At 37.3% G+C, this 13,643-nt stretch overlaps 1 pseudogene; it reads right to left on the bottom strand.

Moving 5' to 3' along the window:
* Positions 1-1,263: 1,263 nt before the first annotated feature.
* LOC101989788 lies at positions 1,264-2,423 on the bottom strand (annotated as a pseudogene).
* Between the last annotated feature and the right edge of the window lie 11,220 nt (positions 2,424-13,643).

Below are 13,643 nucleotides of genomic sequence, written 5' to 3'. Positions count from 1 at the left end.
TCTGTATTGTATTCAATGGACCCAAATGTCCATTTTTTGTTATATCACTGCTATAATTATTTTGTATTATCTTCTCTCTTAACTAAGAAGAATACATTTCATGAAAGGTAACATTCATCTACTTAGCATCAGATTGCAGGAATTCAGTCATCACTACTGTTTCTGTTTCTTTCCACTCCAGATGCCAGTCTGTTCAGAGCCATCCATCTAACTGATGTTTACTGAGCACCTTCCTGCTTTTAAAGAGTGGCTGCCAAAGGCCTGCCTGCTTCCTAAGGCCAAATTTCTCACAGCCTATTTTTTTCTCATGAACAAAGCCCATATCCTTGCTTATGCTTTTCCAGATTTTACCTCACATTCATCTAATCAAGATCTGGGGCAAAAAGCATGATCCAATATGAGAAAATTCTTTTTTTGAGAAACTCATATTTTAATATTCTAGGCAGGTCTCAGAAACAAAGAAGCGTGAAAACTTGCTACTGCTAATAAGCTACCAAAACAGCTGAAACATGGAATATAAGAAGCTATTATTCATAATCTTTTCTAGTCAAGGTCTCACTTTCTCTCCAAGGCTGGCCTTAAACTCATAACCTCCTGCTCCAGCCTCCAGGGCACAGAAACTCTAGGCATTTACCACCACTCCCAGCTATGATCATTTTTAATTGGATAAAAATTCATACAAGTTCTTTTTAAGTAAGTGAAACGTTTCAAAAATGTTCCTATAATATCACTCTCCTCTATTATGAAAGTATTTGGCTATAATACATAAAGAATGTACTACCACAATCAGACAGAGGACTCCCATATGTTGCCTATCTACTGAAACACATACAAATTCTTGGCATAAACTCTGCCATGTTTGTCTATATAGATTTCTATTTGCAATTATCAACTGTGGTCTCTCCTGTACCTCCCTGTCTGGATGACAAACCATAAAAATGCCACTTTATAGACAGACAGACACTGCTCGTTCATTCCAGGCTGCCCAGACCCAAAATAATCACACAGAAACTATATTATTTGTGATATTATTTGGCCAATAGCCTAATCTACATATATATATATTTCTAGCTAGTTCTTATATATTAAATTAAGCCATTTCTATTATTTTATATTTTACCCCGTGGCTCGTGGTTGTTCCAGCACATCTACTTCCTGTGGCAGCTACATGGCATCTCTTTGACTCTGACTACTTTCTCTTACTCTCCCTGCTTGGAATTCCCCTTGATCTCCTTATGTTGTCTTATTGCTGTTGCTAGAACTTCAAGCACTATGTTGAAGAGCATCTTTATCTTCCTCCATTATGTATTACATGCAGTTTGCAACATTCTGACCCATCTATGCTTCCAAGGTGCTCTTGCATTCAACTTGCTTTCAAAATCATACTCAGGGAGATAGTACTATGAGGGATAGACAAGACAAGTCTCCATCCACAGCTCTTTTTAGGGCCCCTCAAAAATTTCTTTATTTTTTTAAAACAATCCTTTTTATTTTATACACCAATTCTCTCTTCCTCCTCTCCCTATCTTCCCCCCACCACAATCTCCATCCACTCTTCTAAGAGGGTGGAGACATTCCATGGGGAGTCAACAAAGTCTGCCACGTTACTTGAGGCAGGACCAAGGCCCTCCCCACTGTATCTAGGCTGAACATTCCATAGGGAATGGGCTCCAAAAAGTCAGCTCATGTACTAGGGATTAATATTGGTTCCACTGTCAGTGGCTCTACAAACTGCTCAAGCCACACAACTATCACCCACATTCAGAGAACCTACTTCAGTCCAGCTGTCAGTCTGGAGCCAAGAGTCAACTGTTTCTATGGGTCTCCCCATGATGATTTTGATACTTTTGCTCATATTATTGTTTCTTCCCTGTTTTGAGTGAACTCCAGGAGCTTGGTCCAGTGCTTAGCTGTAGATCTCTGCATCTGCTTCCATCAGTTGTGGATGAAGGTTTTATGATGACAATCATCAATGTGATTACAGGGAAGGTCAGTTCCGGTACCCTCTCCACTATCACTTAGGACCTTAGCTGGGGTAATCCTTGTGGCTCCCTGAGGGCCCCAAAAATTTTATTGCCATTTGCATTTAGACAAGATCCATGTCCAAATAGGAAGTGCAGGCACCAGGCTGACCATCAATGCTTTCCACATTATATTCATCTCTAGTCAGCTCCACTTGGCCTTCATAGATCTTGTCCATCCCAAACCTACCAAGAAGCCTGTAGGCCAGTAAAATAGCTGCAGCAGAACTGGTCATGGCAACTTTTACATAGTATTTTGGCAGTTCATGAGCATACACTGTGCAGACCATCATAGCCCCTTCTGTACAGGCATATGCAATCTGGCAAATGATCTCTGTTAGTTACCAGAATTCTCATCCTATACTTGGGTGTGTTGTGCTTACTTCTGTCCAGGATCACCAATCATTTCCAATCTTCTCTATCTCACTTGATGTATTTTAACGTCGGCCTTTCACCAACTCCAGTCTGTGGAACAGAAACCCACAATAGCGTCTCCACATAGACCTGGCACCTAGGGTGGAAAAGCTAGCCCTCTTCCTTAGGATGTGAGTAAAGAAAAAATTCAACTGTTTTGTGGAAGGTGTTGATGCTGGCAACAGGAAAGATTTATCAATAGGCTTATTACAAAGATGAACTGAGTATCAACCATGACATTTTAACAATCTGGACAACAAGAGGGAAAGAAAGAGTGACAGAGAGAGAGAGAGAAAGAGAGAGGAGGGAGGGAGTGATGCGGGAGGAAGGGAGGGAGAGAAAAAGGAGATAAGACAAAGAGACAGATAGAAAGAGACAGAAAGGACTGAGAAAGACAGACAGACAGGGGCAGAGTTGGCAGGCAACTGACTGACTCTATCTTGCCAGGCCAGGAAGATTAAACGTTTACGGTCATCCTCTTCTACATAGCAAGTTCAAGTCAGCTTGTGCTACAAAGGAATCTGACTCAAAGAAAAATCAAGTAAGAGACAAGAAAAGAAATCTACTTTATCTACTTGCATAAAGTCCAAATGTTATCCAGCATTTACAGTTCTCCATGTTTCTGTCATATTAAAACTGCAAACTGAACCACTGCTGTGGTTTAATGCTGTCTCACACTACTGACCTCATTCCTCTGATAATAAACCAGAACAGGTCCTCCTGAGCTTGCCCACTAAGGTTCACTAGAACACATACAACAGACTTTGGATGTCCTGTTACATTCCTAAATTTCCCACACTGGCATCCTTGAGTCACAGTTGTAAACGAGAAGTGCTACTTCGGTTTCTTAAGAGCTGTGATGGCATAAAACCTCGGGGTTTTACAAGACGGCTTGAAACACATCAAACACATGTGAGGTTTTGCTAAAGCTAATAAAAGGATTTGATTTTAAGTCCTTCATGACTCTTTTACCTAGATTTTATTCAGGAAAACTTCAAGCTAATAGTATTATAGATACATATTAGATAGGTAGGTAGGTAGATAGATAGATAGATAGATAGATAGATAGATAGATAGATAGATAGAGATAGATAGATAGATAGATAGATAGATAGATAGATGACAGATAGATGAAAGATGACAGATAGATGATAGATTAGACAATGGAAAAATGATTGATAATACATGATAGATTGTAGATAAATATAAATAGATGATAGACAAATAGATTAGAGATGACATAAATGTATGAGTACATGCTAGGAACATAGATATGTGATAGATACATTCACATACATATGTATGCATATTATGTGAATTAATACTGTTCATGTGTCATACTTACTTTTGCAGATATAAAACACCAATGCTCTGTTTAGTTTTTGCAACTGAGGACCAGGACTATCCAAAAGCTCTTTTTAGCATTCTTGCCTGGTCAATACAAATTCCATACTTATATTTAAAAACAGTTTAGCATAAGAAAAAAGAAAATGCCTCTCTGCCCACTCTTGAGATTAGAGTGGCAAAGGATGAAAAGGTATGATAGCATTCTGGTTTTGAGAGATTGTCTATCAGAATGTCTACTTACTTCTCTTCTGGGGAAGTGCACTTGAAAAGTGAAATGCGAAACCCTACCCCAGTGTGAGATTAAAAGCAGAGGGAGGTTTTCCTTTAACTAAAAGAGATCTACACAGAGAGAGCAAGTAATGATGAGCTTTTGAAAATGATAAGATTGTAGCAATCCGATTCACTGCAAGAAACTGGCAAATTGTAAAAGTACCATACACCGGAAGGAGCTGCAGCAAGGCTCTAATTTTGCAGGCTCTCCTGCCTTAGGAAATGGAAGAGGTAAGGGCAGCAGAAATATCTTCCTTCTTTTGGAGCCCAGCTCACCTTCTAAATCATGAGATACGGGGGGGGGGGGTGGTTTGCAGAGGATAATGGCCATGGAGTGCAGGTCAGGTAAAAGACCTATACTCTCTCCTGTCGCTGCTGTGCAGACACAAATCCTGGGGCTTTTATTGAATATAGCAACTGCTGGCTTGTTATGATCATTAGCAGATGTTGGAGAAGTGACTTCCATCATTGACTAGATGGCTTCCTGGGGAATGAGTTTCAATTTCTAGGGCTCAGGCAGAGAGGTACCAATTTTATGGGGTGGGGAGGGGAACTTCTTCAACGCAAGCAAAACTTTGAGGTCTTTCAAAGTTAATTGCAAATATCGGGAAACAACTCTTGACACCTACAACCCAGAGCCTTGTACTGAATTAAAAGACTTGTTTCCTTATAACTGAAGAACATGAAAATAAAACCCTAATAACTAAACAAGGAAATATCAAAATGTTAAATATATGTCTTGCAGGTGTGTTTAAGCATCAACTCCACAAGCTTTTGTTATTTATTTGAGATTAGAGGTTGTAATCATGAAAGAACTTGGGGTTAGAAAATGTGAGAAAAAAATGATCCCCTTATTCTGGCTGCACATGATTCTTCTTCCATGGAACTGGTGAGGCCGTCCACTCTTCCACCCTTTGCTACCAGGGCAGTGTATGTGGCTGAAGAGTCATTCCCTACTCTTCCATCTTGGATCTTCTTCCTGTATGATCTTTACTGTGCCCCATGATTGGTACCTTTTCCTGTCCTTCATACTTTGCCTCCAATCTGTAGTTTGGCCACTTATTCTTCAAGTCCAAGCTGACTTCTCCAGGAACATCTGCTATGCCTGATAGTGGCAAAGCCTTGCACCCTCCTGGGAAAGCTGATAGATTACTTTCCTCTTTGATACTACTGCTATGGCCCTTGAGATTATTTTTCTCAAATGCTAGTGTTGCCTATGAGTTCTTTCATTTTCTTTTCAGAGAGAGGACAACCAGAATTAGCTTAAAGTTGGTGGGCTGTAAAGAGCCCACCATACCTCCATTTGTTCTTATCACTCACAGCAGTCCACCACGCCTTTTAAACTCACTCATTCTGTCTCTCTCCCTGTCTCTTCTGTCTCTGTCTCTGTGTGTGTATGTGTGTGTGTCTAATCCCTAAAGAAAACTTGGAGTTAAAAGTGATGCAACCCTCCTGTCTCCTTCCCTTTGCATTATAAATATCTTATGCCTCTTCCCTTTGCATTATAAATACCTTATGCCTAAGTTTTTACTGTGACTGTCACTAGTCATAACTAGTGCTTTCTCTTCTCTCGGTTACTTCAATGACTAAATTGGTCTTATTTCTATTGATCACATACTTTGATTCTTCCTTCTTTCAATGATTCTAAGCAATGAATTTTCTTTTCTTCCTTTCTATGCCTATGTTTAAATATTTCCTTTACTTGTTATATGTGCTTTTCTTTTGCAAAATACCTATTGCCACAGAGTATAATTATGGCTTACTATTGCCTATGTTCTGTTCAGTGATCCTTTTACTAAGTAGAATTATATCCCAATCAGCACTGTTGTCCACTGCTGGTTATACAAGAACAAGCTGTACAGTCTTGCCGAGTTTCCCAGCATTTGCCTTTTCCAGAACAAAGCATTCTCACAGGCTAATGGTGTACAGAAATCTGATAGCAATTCAGTCTGATAGGTAATGGAAACTGCACCTTAGTCATGTGCAGGCAAGAAAGAACTGTGAAACTGAATCTTTGATCAAATGCAGAAACTGACCGAACTTTTAAAGGCATATTCAATGGCTCCAGTTTTTAGGATTGAAATGAGGTTTTTGAAGTATTGCGAACTCTTACTTTTCGAACATTTGTATATCCTTTTCAGATACGGTATGGTGAAGAAAATGTGTTTGATATAACTTAAATTATTAAAATAACCCCTTCTTTACATTAGTTTTATTTTATTAAAAACAGGATAGAAACCAAGGCATAAACAGAATAATGCCTTCAATAGCAATGCTTATGCTTTCGTTCTTAAGTGATGAGCATTTGCTACCAGCTTTATATGGATCATCTCCCTAATCTGCAGACAAAAGGATGTTGGTCCTATTACTATCCTCATTTTACAGATGAGTTCACAGGTGTTTTAAAAGGTTAAGTGACTTCCCAAAGCCACATAACCATTGTGATTATAGCATCAATAATAAGTGACCTCGTCTGAACCCACAGGCTGAATAGGTCTCAAACCTTGTGGTCACATGAATTAAATAGTATTTCTAAAGGTCATCATGGGAAAATTTGGATCTATTATCTTAACCTATCAAGATGTGAAAAACTTACATACGTGCTCATTTCGGGAGCCAATACAATAGTTGAAATGTGCCCAGAAGGTTTTTGTAGGATCAAACTATGAAAACAATAGATATAAATTTTAAATTGCTCTTATTTCCAGCTACCACTTGGCTGTTGTAGTATCACTTGATTTGTTATATATTCATTGTATATTGTATTGGGTCTACCAAATGTAACTTTTAAAAAATATGACATAAAATTTTGCTATACTCACCCACCCTCCATTCCTTTCTCTGTTCTGTCCCTCACCCACTTACACACTAGTCTCCTTTCTTCCTATGGATTCCTCTCTGCATTTATATCTATTCATATTCATATAGAGGAACCCCATATACATGGGATTATGTATCTACAATAGACCTAGGATTGAAAAATTAGGTGAAACAATGCAATATGTGTTTGAGTCTTTCTTATTTCACTTAAGTTTTGATGCCCAGTTTCACATATATTACCCAGCAAATGATACATTTCATTCCTCACAGGTAAATTGATACCCATCATGCATATCCACTGTTCAGTGTCTGATGGACACTAAGGTTAAGTCCATGGCTTAGCCACCTTTATAGGGCTACAATAAAAATGAGCTCCTCAAGTTCCTCTGTGATATGTTGACTTAGAGTTCTTCCCCAGTACACCCATGAGCTGGTGGAGGTGGGTCCTATGGTGTATCTATTTTTAACTTTTGTTTATTTGATTGTAGTTCTTTGGTTCTTTCTTTTTAGAAAACCTCATGCTGATTTTCACAGTGGCTAGGCTAATTTATATTCCTGACAACACTGTGTAAGTGTTCACGGTCCATGCATCTTTACCAGCATTTGATGTACTTTCCATTATGAAAGCCATTTTATCTGGGCTAGGCTGGAATTTCAGCGTACTTTTCATTCACATCTTCCTGATGTCTATGAATGTTGAATATTTTAAAATATATTTACTGGGTACTTGTACTGGAACTTGTATTGATTTTTAAGATTTATTTTTATTTCTAAGTGTGTGTGTGTGTGTGTGTGTGTGTGTGTGTGTGTAAGTCACACACACCTGTGACTGCAGATATCCCCAGAGTACAGAAGGGATCTTTGCAAGAACAATGATTGTTCTTTAATTGCTGAGCCACCTTTCAGCCATTTGTACTTCATTCTTTGGAAGGAAACTATGCTTTCATTTCATCAGCCCATTTACTAATTGCATTGTTTGATTATCAGTGTTCAGTTTTGTTTTGAGATCTTCATGTATTTTGGATATTAAGTTTTTGTCAGCATAAGTTCATAACTAGCACAGATTTTTCTCCAATCCTCTAAGCTCTCTCTCCACTCTTTGTTACCTTTGCTGCGCAGAAGACTTTAGTTACATGAGATCTCATTTGTCAGTTGTCGGCCTTATTTCCTGACTGACTCATTTCCTGTTCAAAAGTCTTCCTATGGTCATATCCTGAAGTGTTCTTCTAATACTTTCCTCTAACGGTTTCAGATTTCCTGGGTTGCATTAAACTCTTTGATTCATTTGAGCTGACTTTTGCACAGGACCAAGACAGGACTAGCTTCATTGTTTTCCATGTAGACACCCAGTGTACCCTGCCCAGGGTTGTGGAGACTGTCTTTCCCCAATGTGTACGGCTGGTACATTTCTCAAGGCTGCAGCTAAATGACCTTCTATCTGGGTGTTTCTGTTCTCTTCCATTGGGCTGCATGTCTGTTTTTATGCCAGTACCAAACTGCTTCTATTACTATGTCATTGTAAAATGGCTTGGAATCAGGCTTAATACTTCTAGCACCACCTTAGTACAGAATTGCTTTGACTCTATAATGTTTTCTGTGCTTTCATGTGAACTTTAAAATTATTCTTTCTATTTCTGTGAAGAATAGTGTTGGTATTTCAGTGAGCATTGCACTAAATCTGTAATTTATCTTTGGTAGGACAGCCATTTTTATATTATTTTTTTTAAATTCATGAGTTACAGGTGATCTTTCCTTCATCTACCTCACTATAGAAGTCTTTTAGTTACATAGTCAGGTTTCCTTGACTCTTCTTCGAATGGGTTACTGGTGCATATAAGTATATTATTTTCCTACTTGTTTGTTTTTTGTTTCCTCTAATGGCTTTAGCTAAGATTTCAAGCACTGTATTGAGTCACAGTAGAGCAAATGAATGGAGACTGCTGCAATCTGGTTGTAGAAGACATACTTTCAGTTATTCTCCAGTTAGTAGAACAATGGCTATAAGTTTGTCTTACATAGTGTTTATGATATTGAGTTTTGTTCATTCCAGTCCTGGTTTCTTTAGCACTTTTATCTTTAAATGATGTAAGATGCTGTCAATTGCCTTTTCTGCCTTTTTTTTTTTTTGATGAATGCTTCCTGTCTTTCAGTTCTTTGTGTGATGTATTAACATATAATTTGCCTATAATAAACCATGCATGCATCCCCTGGATTGAAGCAAATTTGGTCATAGTGAATGATCTGTTTTGATATACTGTTGAATTAATTTGCAAATATTTTATTAATCATTTTTGCACCCATCTTCATCAAGAAAATGGGTCCATAATTTTCATTCCTACCGTGTCCTCATCTGGTTATAATATCATCATAGTATTGGGTTCAAAAAAAGTTTAGTAGCATTTATTGCGTTGTGTTTTATGAAACAGTTTGAAGAATGACTTAGCATCTTCCTAGCAGTCTTGTTGAATTCAGAAGCAAATCTATCCAGGATAAGGCTTCATTTAGTTAGTAGAATTTTATTAGTGCATCCATTTCAGTATTCACTATAAACCTGTTTAAATTGTTTCTATTCTATTGGCCAATTTTAATGGATCAAATGTGTCTATGCAATTATCTGTTTCTCTAGATTTTATGATTTGCTGAAATATTCATTATTTAAGTATGCCTCAATGATCCTCTGTATTTTGTTAGTATCCTTTTCAGTGCCTCCAGCTTCATCACTGACTTTACTTGTTTGACTTTTCTCTTTATTAGGTGGACTAAAATATTGCCAGTTGTGTTTATTTTGTCAAAGAACCAACCCTAGGTTTCATTGATTCTTTGTATTCTTATTTTCATTTTTATTTTGTTAATTTCTACCTGGATTTTTATTACTTCTTTCCATATAATGATTCTGAGTTTGGTTTTCTCTAGCCTGTCTAAGAACTTAAGGTGAATCATTAAGTTATATATTTTAAAATCTATTTTTTATTATAGGAACTTACAGCTATGTGCTTTTATATTAGAACTACTTTCATTGTACCACACAAGATCTATGTTTTGTTTCATTTTTATTTGATTATAGGAAATTTTTTGTTTCTAATATGATTTTTCCTAGGACCTATTGGTCACTTAATAGTATATCGTTTAAGCTCCATTGGTTCATTTATTTTTAGGAGTTTCAATTTCTGTGGCTTCTTGTGACCAAACAGAAATATTTTTGAATTTTCTTATACTCCTAAAGGATTTCTTCACATCATAAATATGCAATATTTTAGATTAAGTTTCATCTATTAGTCTATGGCTTTTTATAGAAGATCTGAGACCATTTGAATTCAGCATTATTATTGAGAAGCCTTTAGTGGCTTTGTGATTTTGGTATACTTCTACTCCTCAGTGCTTATTTATGGTTTGAATGCAGTTTTGTCTTTCCTGTGGCATCTTAGATATATTCATCTTTTTCTCTCTCAACGTGTAGGATTCCTTCAAATATCTTCTGTACTGCTGGCTTGGTGATCATAAATTCTTTCGGTTTGTATTTATCTTTCTTGGAAGGCCCATTTTTCTCCTTCAGTGTAAAGGGTAACTTTTCTGGGTAATTTAATCTGTGATGGCAGTTAATATCGTTCATGGCTTGAAATACATAACTACATGCCTTCCTGACTTTTTAAATTTCTAGTGTGAAATCTGTTATTCCAATGGATCTGCACTTATAGTAACACGGAAATTCTCTATTACAACTTTCAGTGTTATATCTTTGTTTGGCACGCTTAGTGTTTTTACTGTAATATAACAAGAAAATAGTATCTTCTAGTCTTACCTGCTTGATGGTTTAAATATGTCCTGGGCAGGACAGCTAACTACTTCCCTAGGTATGGAAGATTTCTGTTATTATTTTTTGAGTTTTTTTTTCCTTTATCTTAGATTGATCATTTTTCTTACCCATATTCATAATTTGGGAAGTTAAATGATGTACCAGAGACCTTGTATGTTCTTTCTATAATTTTCTATTGTTTTGTATGGTCAATTCATCTACAATTTTGTTTGTTTTTTCAACACAGTTTCTCTGTGTAACAGCTCTGGCTGTGCTGGAACCTGTTTTGTATATTAGGCTGGTCTCTCAGGAATCTGCCTGCCTCTGCCTCCCAAGAGCTAGGATTAAAGGCATCCAGCTTCTACATTCTATTTAATCCCTGATATTCTGTCTTCCATTTGATCCAGTCTATCAGGCTTTCCACCAAGTTTCTTATTCCATTTATTAAGTTTTATGTTTCCAAGATTTCAGTTGCCCTTTTCAGTGTTGCTATCTCCTTTCTGAATTAGTCCTTCATATGCCATCTTCCTTATGTCATTCTGCTGTTTATTATAAACTCTCTGAATTCACACAGGAGTTTGTTTTTATCCTTCTTGATTTCACTGAACACTCTTGCCATCATTTTTTTTTCTTTTTGAATTATTTGTCTGGAATTTCATTGACTTCACCTTCATTTGTATCCACTAATACAGAACGGCTAACTTCAGGAGGAGTCAAGTTCCTCTGATTTTTTTCTTGTTCTTTTCTTTCTTCTTTTGGACTTGTATATCTGATACAGGATCATTGGTGTAATTTTATGTATTGTCAGCTGTTTTTGCAATATTCAAGTGTGACTCAGTTGTTGCATGGTTGAGATGCATTTTCTACCCAACTAAAGTGTGGGTTTTATTCAGTAGCTAAACTGTAAGCTCACATTCTCAAGGTATTAGGCATGACCCTTAATAATCACTTTAAGAATAGAAAACTTAAAAAGAAAAAAAAAGAATAGAAAACTTAATACAAAATTAACTACACAGATAGTTAAAGCTATGTTTAAAATGTGGAAATAGAAAATTTAAAACAAACAATTCCTCAATTTCATAATTTTAACAACAGAGGAAAAGGATAGTATAAGAACTAAAAGATATTAGTTAATGAGTATGACAGTACATGAAAGAGTAAGACTAGTGATAACTATACAGCAATGGAGATAAAATAGAAGAAGGAAATGAATATATAAAGGGGAAAGGTAAAGAAGAGAGAAAACAAGTCTGGCTACAGGTACAGCGGGAGGAGAAAGAGAAAAAAGGAAATGTGAACAGGCAAGCTAAAGCAATCCCAACTCTTGGGAAAGTGGGACAGAGGAAAGTTCTTCCCTAGCACCAGCCCAACTTATGCTCTGTTGAGATACAGAGGTGGGAGTGGAAAGACAGAGGAGAGAGAAATAAAACAAAAGAGAGACAGACAGAAGACAAGGGAGGGAAACAGAGACAGAGGCAAAGATAGAGAAGGACAGACAAATCTAGGGTATAAGGTTAGATATTAATAAAGAGAATTGTAGAAGTAAGTACTTGAACTGCTCTATCTGATTGGATCAATCTGACTTAAATACTCTATAAATGTTCTATAACCCAAAAAGAAAAGGGGTAAAGATGAAATAAAATATAAATAATTTTAATTTAAGATAAAACTAGTAACAACAATATCAAATTCACAGAATGAAAATAAAGAAAACTAGGTTTACATCCCCTGATGTTGTCACTCCGTATGCTGGAGGGCAGAGCCTGTCTCTATGTGGTCTTACATTCCTTCCCTTGGCTATAGGAGTTTTTGTCTCCCAATGAGAAGAAAACCTTTGTGATATTTCGCTTCCTTTGTTAATCTTTGTGTTGTTTTCCCCAAATCAAGAGGGTGTATTTACGTGTTAGCAGTACAGGTTTGTTCTCAAGATGGTTTTTTATATCTTTGGAGACTAGATATAGCAGAGGGAAAGCTGTCTACTATTGGGTCTAAAACTTTCATACCTTCAAGTCTCTGGGATTGTGGTAGGGAAAAGTGGTTCTAACAAGGGCTCCTACATATTTACTTCTCTAGTGGAGCTCCAGTGGCAAGCATTCTAACAGCAAGAATAAACGAGAGTCACTCCTGGCCCAGACAGATGACCTCTGGTGGAGCTATCCGTGGTCCTGACTCAAAAATTTTCCCCTCAGATTCTTCAGGCCAGCTCTAAGTAGAATTGAAAGACATGTCCCCTGGGTTCACAGACTAGTGAATGCAAACAGGAACCTTTGCCTCTATCTGGCAACTTAACAGTCATTTTCAATGCAGCTTTGAGCCACTGCCCTAAAGAGGATTTCCCAAGCACTTAAATGTTATGGAGGCCCCAGGGTTCCTATCAGACTATACTATAAAACTACTCAGCAGTGAATCCAGAGGTGGTTTTACTTTCTGAGTCTCTGTCTTCACTTTTATATCTGCTGCTTGTCGGCTATCTCTTTCCCTCTGCCTCCTCTCTTTGCCCTTCTCTCCTTCCTCAACTGCTCTCAAAATTTTCTGGAAATGAATGTAAAGTGTATATTTTTTGAGGCTTTCTTTAGTCTTATCTTTGGTTCCTGCCCTCTTCAGTTGTACTTACCATTCGAAACTAAGCATTAATGATTTGGGGATGAGTTATCCCTTCTCTCTCCCTACTACTAAAATTTCATTGCCTTCCCAGCACCACCCACTTTGGAAGTTGGATTCTCTTAACTGTTTCTAAATTATTTCTGGAGATTCTAGTTATTGGGGAGTAAGTGTTATCCACTACCGTCTTTCCTCATAATAGCCTTTGATGGATTAAAACTGTTTTGAACAAATGCCCTTGTCATATGATGGGGCATCTCTTGGGTATATTCCCAAGAGTGATATTGCTGGGTCCAGGGGTAGGTTGATCCCGAATTTCCCGAGAAACCGAAACACTGCTTTCCAAAGTGGTTGCACAAGTTTGCATTCCCACCAGC

Source organism: Microtus ochrogaster, linkage group LG5 (genome assembly GCF_000317375.1).
Source record: "Microtus ochrogaster isolate Prairie Vole_2 linkage group LG5, MicOch1.0, whole genome shotgun sequence".
In the NCBI taxonomy this organism is placed as follows: domain Eukaryota; kingdom Metazoa; phylum Chordata; class Mammalia; order Rodentia; family Cricetidae; genus Microtus; species Microtus ochrogaster.
The sequence above is the reverse complement of the archived record's forward strand: the minus strand, read 5'-3'. Positions and strand labels throughout refer to the sequence as shown.